Genomic DNA, 10,384 nt, shown 5'->3' with positions numbered 1-10,384 from the left:
CAGCGTTAGCACTGAAACAGAAGGAAACAAAATAAATGTGATCAAATTCATTCTAATGGGGCTGACACAGAATTGAGAAATGAAGAAAATGCTGTTTTTTGTATTATTTATCATCTACATTGTCACCATCACAGGAAACCTGCTCATTGTCACTATGAATCTGCAGTCAGGCTTTAGACTCTCTATGCATTTTTTCCTGCTATTGTCGTCTCTGGTAGACGCATGCTACTTTTTTTCCATAATTCCCCAAATGTTAGTTGATTTGCTTTCTGTTTTAAAAATTGTGTCATTTAATGTTTACATAATGCAACTTTTTGTGGAACATTTATTAGGAGGTTCCGAGGCTGTCCTCCTTGTGGTCATGGCATATGATCATTATGTGGCCGTATGTAGACCTCTGCACTACACAGACTGTGATGGACTACAATGTGTACTATATGCTGGTGGAGGTATGTTGGACAGTGGACTTTCTTTACTCCTCTGGACAAATTCTAGTCAGCTTCTAGTCCCGTTTTGCAGCACCAACAGGATAGATCATTTCATATGCGACATCTTCCCACTGATAAAACGTGTGTTCACTGACAGTTTCCTCCTTGGGCTCTTGGTTGCTGCCAATGGTGGAGGAATGGCTATCATCATCTTTCTTATGTTCCTGATATCATACATGATCACCCTGCACTTTTTGATGACTCACACCTTTGCTGGGAGGAAAGAGGCCCTCTCCACCTGTGGCTCCCACACCCCAGTGGTTATATTGTTCTTTGGTCCCTGTACACTTTTGTATCTCTGAGCAGTAGCCAGTTCTCCCATGGATAAAGTAGTGGCAGTATTCTATACCCTGGTCACTCTCATGTTAAACCCTATAATCTACACAGCAAGGAATGCAGAGATAAAAGATGCCATGAGAATGTTATTAAACAGGGACACAGTTTCAGATAGCAAATAACCTCATGAAAATTTTGTTTTATGATCTTTACAATTTCATGTGTTTTCAGAGTTTTGCTCTTTTTCATGGTCCCTACATTCCCAGATCTTTCAGTGGATAGATGTTTCTGAGACTGTGGATAACGCTAAACCATGTATACATAATATGTTTTTGCTCTGTGTACATATCCACCATAAAGTGCAATTTATATTTCAAGTGATTGCAATAATAAATAAAAAGTTATACCAATGGAATAAAATAAGTGATTATGTCTTAAAACTATTGTGTCATTACTCTTTACTTGATTTTAAGTATTGATTATCTTGACAGTTAACATTATAATTTGGATCATATGTTTATGCTGGAAAATAGGATAATTCATTTACAAGCCAGAAAGAGAAACATGTGATGAAATATTTTACACTACTTAAAATGACACAAAATTTATAATTTATGAATTGTTTCTGCAACTTTCCATTTAGGATTTCAGGACCATAACTGACCATGGAACCATGAAGAAGTGAAAATTTTTGTATGTTAAATCTTCTTTTATTTGAACTTACAACACTTTTCCAAGGTATATATGACTATGAACATTCTTGTTGTATAAATGAAAAAAGCAAAGTTCTAACATGTTAAATAACCAGCCTAGTATCAGAGACAAGTTAGTATAATATTTCTAGTTTAGAATCAATTTGATAGTCTTGTAAATTATAGCATCAAGCACTACATTTTTATTTTGTAGAAAGACATCATTTAGGTCAGAATGTTTATTATTTAGTTGCAAATTGAATTTTTTTTTACTTAAAGATTGCAGACTTACACAGCATGCATGCATTTACAAGAATCAGATACTCAGAAGCCTGTGCCGCCACCTGTCATCTAAGACTGGGGTGTAATTCAGAAGACAGACACTACCACCTATATCACACACACTCAAAATCTCAGATTTCTTTGTTAAATTTTATTTAAAAGGAAAAAAGAAACAACAAGCAAAACAAAACAAAAAGTGTAAGGGTACAAGTAATACAGAATTACAAAAAATGGTAATAAATCACTAGTTAATAGGTTACATATTGTCGTCTTAGAAATAGTTGTTCAAGTAACAGGATTAAAGCACACAAAGTGGACATTCAAACAGTGAGACTATAAACAGTTGTGTTCAATGATCCAACAAAAACTCAGTAATATGGTCATCTATCTTAACACACCTAAACACACTTGCAGTTGTATCCTTTAGAGCACTTTTTCTTATTTAAAGAAAAGGAAACAAAAAAATACATGGAGATAAAAAAGGGTAGAAATAATACAAAATTACAGAAAAACAAACGGTAAGAAATCACTGGCTGATAAGTTACATATTGTCATCTTAGAAATAGCTGTTCAGGTTACAAAATTAAAGTATTTAAGATGACATTCAAAAAGTGACACTACAAACAGTTCTGCTCAATGATCAAACAAAAATTCAGTAATATGGTTATCAGTCCTACACACTTGTTTTACATCCTTTAGAGCACTTTTTTCCCTGTCTTTTTTACAAAAAAATTTACGCATTTTGGGTTTTATTACTCCCAAACTTCTTATTACTTTTTTTGGAAGAGAGTAAAACCAAATATGACAAAACAAAGCTGTCATCCAAAACCAAGGATAGACATAGCACATGATGTAAAAACAGAGTACAAGGTTATCAACAATGGTTATCATAATGCCTCTTGCTTCCTTAAAATGAATTGTCTATCTCATTAGGTATCTGAACAAAACAGTATAGAACAAGACCAATAAAACCTAAACATTGTAAACATTACAGGACTTCAAAAGAAGATAATAGTCAAACCAGAATGGGCATCATAGTGAATCTTATTGCTTTCAAAGTAGTTGCCTATATCCTCAAACTTGATACTATCAAACAGAACGGAACAGAGTCTAATCAGTCAAAACCAGATATTGGGAGTAATACAGGACTTCAAATCAAGTTAATAGGAAATCAAAAAAGTTACTATAATACATCCTGCTAATTGTTTTGATTTTTTCCCTTAATTAAAAATAGTTAAAATACATAAATAAATAAATAGATAAATAATATTTTTAATGAATAAGGGGGAGATTGAGATAAAAGAGGACATAACAACATAATAATATGGGTCAAAGCATGACAATTTCAGCAACCTAGTTCTTCAAAAGCAAATAACCCGACTTAATAGTAGTTACCATAGTGTCTTTTTCCTTGAAATATTTGAATATAACTTCATATACTATAGAATCAAACACATCAAGACAGTGAGAAACTATTCAAGTGGATGAAAGTATTACAGGGTATTTAGAACCAGCTAACAGAAAACAAACATTGATTTCTATATTATGTCTTTGCCTTTAAAATTTTTTGTTTATACTATCACACATATTAACATCCAGTACGATACAACATGATAAAACCAATGGAGACAGAAGAGCAACAGTTTGGTGTAGCTTCAAGACAAGATGATATTAAAACAGCACTAGCTATGATGATGTCTTGTTTTCTTCAAAATAACTGTTAATTTCCTCACAGGCAATAATAGCAAGCATCCCAGAATAAAGCCATTCAAATTAATGAGTGAAAACTTTATAAGGTTTCAAGGCCACATAATGGGGAATCATGTTTACTACATACTTTTATATATTTGAATCATTTCTTACACTAGAGAAACTATTCGGTATTCATACATGTGAGTTTGACTTATTTCATTTATGAGTATGGTCTCAAGCTGCGCCCATTTATTTATGAATATCTCAATGCAATCCTTCTTTATAGCTGGGTAGTACTTCATTGTATAAAAATAGCACAACTTTTTAAATCCATTCCTCAGTTGGTGGACACTTGGGTTATTTCCAAATTTGGCGATTATAAATTGTCCTATTATTAAACATAGGTGCACATACATCACTGTGGTATGATGCTTTCAGTTCTTCTGGGAATATGCCTAGAAGTGGAATAGCTGGAACAAATGGGACTTACAATACCAGCTTTTTGAGAAATCTCCATACTGACCTCCACAATGGTTGTACCAGTCTACATTCCCACCAACAGTGCAGGAAAGTTCCTTTTTCCACACAGCCTCTCCAGCATTTGTTGTTGTTGGTTTTCTTGATCCTGGCCATCCTTTCAGGAGTGAGATGGAATTTCAGTGTGGTTTTAATTTGCATTTTTCTAATGACTAATGATGATGAACATTTTTTCATATATTTATTTGCCATTTGTATGTATTTCTTTATCTGAGAAGTGTGAATTCATCTCAGATGGCCATTTTTGGATTGCATCTTTGAATTTTGTTGGCCTGAGATATTTTAAGTTTTTATATGTTTTAGACAAAAGTTTCTTGTCTGAGGGGGAGTCCATTAAGATCTTTTCCCAGTTTGTGGGTTTTCTTTTCCCTATTCTGTAGAAACTTTTTAATAAAAGGTGGTCCCCGTTATTCATTCTAGGAAGTATTTGCCGTGCAGTTTGAGGCCTGTTCAGTAATTCTCTACCTACCCATACGTATTCAAGGTTTCTCCCAATTTGTCTTCCACTAGATTTAGTGTTTCTATTTTAATATTCAGATCTTTGCTCCATTTAGATTTTAATTTAATACATGGTGATAGGCATGGGTCTAATTTTAGTTTTTGGTAAATGGAGAGTCAGTTTTTCCAACACCATTTATTAAAGAGTCTGTCTTTCTTCCAGTGAACCTGCTTGGCTCCTTTATAAAAGATAAAGTGGCTGAGTGTGTTTGTAGTTGTGGTTGTATCTTCCAATCTATTCCATTGATCTTCGGCATTGTTTTGACAATACTTCAAGCAATAAGAATACAAAAAAGCAGTAGTAGGCATTCTGTTTGCAGACAATGTGAACTTTAAACCAACAATCATCAGAAAAGACAAAGAAGGTCCCTACATACTCATTAGGGGAAAACTCCAAGAGGAAGAGATAACTATCTTAAATATATATGCACCAAATTCCAGAGCACCCAGTTATATAAAACAAGTATTAACTGAAATTAAAAATCAAATCATCAGTAACACAATTGTAACAGGATACCTTAACACACCATTGCCACCAAGGGACAGATCAATGAGATAGAAAATCAGCAAAGAAATAACAGAATGGAATCACACATGTCAACAATAGAATGCATTTCTAAACTTTTTCACTTTTTGAACAATTTAGGACATGTGTTCCTGGCATGAAAATATTTTTAGATTGGATTAAGACAATTATAGCCTTTTGTTTGGGCATTTTATTGTCTTGAAAAGTATTCCTTTCATGACTAAGGGTAAATGAATCACAAGATGAAGTAATCTTCAATTTTGGACAAATCATTATGATTACATTTATATAAATATAACTACTACATATATATATATATATATATATATATATATATATATATATATATATTGGACACAGTTCTTATATGTTCACGTAAAAAGCCTAGAAGTATTTCCACTAATTCCCTGCATTTGAACTTGGGAATTTCAACTCTATATTGCCTCCTGTCAAAAAAAAAAACCCTCTATGTTTATAACTCTTCACAAATAGCTCCTCTGTAAGATATGCCCTGTCACAGACACTTTCTTATCTTCCTCCTCACCCTTCAGACTTGCTCTGCTACCTCCACCTAACCCTTCCCTCCTCAGCAACACTTACTGATTTCTAAGAACAGCACTTCAATTGTCAGAGAACAATGCTCATCTCTCTGGCTATTGGCTATGTCTACCTTTTCAACAAGATATATAGATGGCCTACTCAGTCCAAATGGACCAATACACCTTTCAAACATATCCACCAGCCAAAACTGTTAGACCCCTCACACTAGATTCTGGAAAAGTCTGGCTTTCAAATCTGACTTGTATACACCATGCCAATGACTTCATGGCCACTTTATATGTAGGTACTTTATCTTCTTGCACTAAATTTAAAAATTTATCTCATATGTCCTCACCTATATGTCCACTCCATGGGCAGTTGTTTTTCTGTGGGTACAGAGCACACACCTTCCTGCCATCTGTCAGGCAGTGCTTTGTATAGTAGCAGTAGCGATCCCACAAGTAATGCTCCATAGAGAAACACAAATCACACAGGGACAACAAAGTTCTCTCTCACACCTCTTACACTTACACACAGAGTTGCAGTACCCCTTGTCTAGACAGGAATTGGCATCTAGTAATGGGGGGATTGGGAACTGTGATGAGTGTCCATGTTTATAACCAGTTATCATATGATCTAAGAACCTCAAGTGAAACGGTCTCTAAAACTGTTTACCCAATTCAGGGCCAAATTAATTCATTGGCTGCAGTCATTCTACAGCAGGGACGTGCACTTGATATATTTGAAAAAGGGTGGGGGACACTGAACAATATTGGAGGAAAAATGTTGCTATTTTGTAAATCAATCAGCTATTGTAAGAGGGCAGATAAAAATGCTCAGAGAACTTGTAGCAGAACTTGGTTAGAGGTACACAGCCTCCAATTTTACCACAACTTCATCTTCTTGGTGGCCTAAATTAGATTCATGGGCTCCTATGCTACTTCTGATCTTAGACCCCTTCATCGCAATTATTCCTTTTTTTTTTTTTTTTTGCTCATAGCTCCTTGTGTCTTTACATTCCTTTTGAGGTTCATTCAATCTCTTCAACCCTTTCAATCCCCAATATGATGCCTCTGATCAGCAGGAAATAGCAGAGAGACACATCTCTTAACAACCAAAAGATGGGAATGATAGGTTTTCCCTCATGTACAGGCTTTCTTTGGCACTGGACAATGCCCCCTTGTGTTCTTTGTGCAAACCCCCAAGTCAAACCTCCCATTTTTTACCCATGTGCAAAGGTTGCTCATATCAGCTTTCAATACTTGATTCCACCTGTCCTTTTAACTCTGCCCCTGTTAAATTCAAAATAAAAGTCTATGGTTTTCCTGAAGCTCCTGAAGTGTACCTGCATCTTTTCAGCAGCCCTCTGTGTCCTCAGTAAAGGCCTGTTTTCCCTCCTACTGTTATCACTCTCCCCTTTTTCTCTCTCCCAACAGGATACCAGACAGAAACTCCTTCTGTGTGACTTGGAATTTAGTCTCTTGTTTTGCTTATGCAAAGATGTTGGCCTAAAACATTCCTTTGTGCTTCTGCTTTCATCTATAACTTTTTCTACTGGATAATATACATCAGCAAAAAATCAAACTTGTATCTCACCTACCTTTAAATGAATATTTCTGTAACTCTATGTCCTCTCTCATTTGCTACCCTATTTCCTATTCTTTACTGTGAAATTCATGTTTTATATAATGCTTATTACTCATTGCTTGTTTTAAATTTTGTATAAATTCTTGTGATTCATGAATAAATGTTAGAATGTCTGAAGGTGACCTTCTAAACATCAAATATCCCTATGTAAGTAAATATATAAACATTTATCTTTTTATAAAATCCACTAATAATTAAATGTTGATATTATGTGCAACTTTCTTGATTTTAAGCCACATTGATGAAGTTTAGGACTCACATGAATGAGACCACTTTTCTAAGTCTGAAGTCAAGTTTTCTGTTTTCCTCTTTTTGGCAATGTGTGGAATCCAAGGATATAGGGAATTTCAAATGGAAGCACGTTCACGGAACATAATGATTATGATCTGACAAGTATGGATGCAAGAAATGAAGCTTTGTACTTATGCTGTATAGTCAAATGCTATTTTTTCATGGCGAAGAAAAAACTCGTCAAATTTTCTTGAATATCTGGACATCAAGGGAAACATATTGAGAGTCTCACTGGAAGCCTATCAATATGTATATCATCATGTACATAAATGATGCTGTATCAGGAGTAATGAAGAGTGTGGTACTGTGTAACAACAGAGACATCTTATCAACACAAACAGAATTTGCAGAGAAAAATAAGAAATAATTCCTGGACCAGGGAGAGAGATTCCTGTGTAGGAGGAAGCATTTTCATGAGTACTGAGTGACTAAGAATAAGTACACTAGTGTCTCTTCACTGTTCACCAATATAGATCCTCATCAGTACAACTGACATCAGTGTAGGAATTTTGTAGGACAGCCTGTCGTTTATTTTTATGTGACGCTTACTATATAAACAATGGTTCTGCAGGGGAAAAAATGGGTAGCACTACATAGCCTAGTGTTGGCCTTGATTTTATCAACAATAATATATTGATGAATTAATAACTTCCTCCCATTAAAATAAATAAATTTAAGAATATTTTCAACTATTCTAAAATTTTATGTGAATGTAAAATTAGAAAAATTTATAGTAGGTTTGTTATTTTAATGAGAATAAAGATGGAGACAACAATAAATATCAAAAGAAGTTAAATATCTAATTTACAAGATGAATAGTAAAGGAGATGAATGCTATAAACAGAATGCTATGAATAGAATGAAAAGAATGCTAAAGAACAGAAGAAATTACTAGTAATTGGACCATCTCTCTCTTAGGAATTTTGCTACAAAATTTTTGATTTAATACCAATGACAATAGAATTTTAAATCAGGGAGAAAATGTGGAATATTGGACAAATTCTAGAAAACAAAATGGCAATCCCCTCCCTCCTACTTTCTAATATCTCCTTTGATATGGCTCTCTTAATATCTATACTTTTCTGATTTGACCTTCTTAAAATTATTTTTCAAAATAAATAATGTTGTTCTTTTATTATCTTCCATATTCCATTTCATAATTTATGTCAGTGTTCTCAAACTGTGTTCCTTTCATGGAAACAGAAAATATAACACTAAACAAGGCAGCATATAGAATACAGTGGGAAATGAAATTTGTGTGGAAGAGAGAATTAGGCTTCCTAGCCCAGTTGTGATTAATATTTTATTAATGTCACTTTGAACAGACTGTGCAAGATGATTGTTGTGTGTAGCACATACAAATAAAATTTCAAAAAAATTCAAATAAATAACATAATACTCTCTTTTAATTCTCTGCACTACAGAAATGATTGTCATTTTAGGCTTTAAGTTTCCTTATTACTCACTTTAATTTTACACTTCACTCTGAGGCGTGGAATAGATGTAAAAGCAGGTAGGAGACAATGCTGAAGGCCACACAGTAGCCGTCATTTGGTCTGGTCCCCCAGAAGGGGACTAATGTTTAAAGTCCAAGCTTTTCTCAGGCTTCAATCATATTAAGTTCCCTAACATTAAATGGACCTCCATGTCTCCGTTTGTGGCAAAATGAAAAGAGAATAGTTAATGCTAAAAAGTTTGCTTTTATTTTAAAGTAACAATATCAGAATCAGTTTCTGAGAGAAAAGCATAACATTGTATTAATGTCTTTCCTCATGTGGACGTAGAAACTATTCTTCAATAAGCATTCTTGTTTGTCCAATTTTGTACATATTGCCCTCAGTCCAGAATTCATTTCTTACTTGTGAATACACAAGATTTTTGTCCAGATTCTGGAGATATGAGATCTCATCCCTCGATAACTTGGACTCTTTTTAAACATACCAAGAAATGAAATCTTCTTCAAATATGAAGTTAGTAAAAGTTAAACCGAGGAATATGAAAAGATTTTTCTTATTTGTATGTCTTTTTGGTTCATGTCTTAGTAAATTTTGAAAATAGTGGTCCACAGTGTAGTAATCATTGTTAGTCTCTTATTATTTGGCTATGAAATTTTGTTTAATTATGAAATTTCAACACAAGTAAAAATTTAAAAAAACACACAGCTTCTTCCCATGTGTAAGGCAGTGCAGGAGTCCCAGGAGGACACTCCTTCACCTTGATTACCAGGAAGGTCTTTCTCTGCCTTTCAAGGGAAGGAAGGATTGGACACAGCAAGACATGCAGACCACAGTGGAGAAAAGGAGATGGCTGGCACTTGGATTTGCTAGAAAATGGCCTGTAGTGAGATTTCTCTTCCATTTTAAGAGTGGATTTAAAATCATGGTACAGGCTTTAACTGTGGGTGTTGTGATCAGGCCACTATGTTTAATGCTATCTGTGGCCAGTCCATAACTGCACATCTGAGCTAGTAATAGACTCCCTCTTCTAGTGGGAAATTACCCATACTTGATGGCTATGTAATTAAATAAAATTCTGTAAGTGGCCATTAAATGACAATAGTTATTTTAAAAAGAATATAACTATACCATTCCTTCAAGTACAATAATGTAGGCCAATTACCAGATTTTGTTTTCAAATTAAATCCCAAAATTTATAAATGCAACAAGTGCATATTTTGTCTAGTTTTAAACAAAATATTTTATTTCTAAATGTATATGTCATTTACCCTTTAATGTTTCCCCATTTTTTTTTTTGCCTTTTTCCTTTTTTATCGGTACCAGGGATCCAACTCACGACTGCCTGCTAGCAAGGCAGGCACTTACGCCGCTGAGCTAAATCCCCAGTCCCTTTTCCCCCCATTTTTAAGAATACAAAGTGGCATTTTATGAGGATGTGTAAAGGATATTGATACATGA

The 10,384-nt window shown here is 34.3% G+C and overlaps 1 pseudogene; it reads left to right on the top strand.

Annotated features, from left to right (window-relative positions):
• Positions 1 to 304: 304 nt before the first annotated feature.
• The window catches only part of LOC100735362 (olfactory receptor 4A5-like), a 63,789-nt pseudogene continuing 53,709 nt past the window's right edge, over positions 305 to 10,384 (top strand).

Source organism: Cavia porcellus, unplaced genomic scaffold (genome assembly GCF_034190915.1).
Source record: "Cavia porcellus strain 051 isolate PalLab524CR breed Dunkin Hartley unplaced genomic scaffold, mCavPor4.1 scaffold_17, whole genome shotgun sequence".
NCBI lineage: Eukaryota > Metazoa > Chordata > Mammalia > Rodentia > Caviidae > Cavia > Cavia porcellus.
This window is presented reverse-complemented; position numbering and strand designations above follow the sequence as displayed.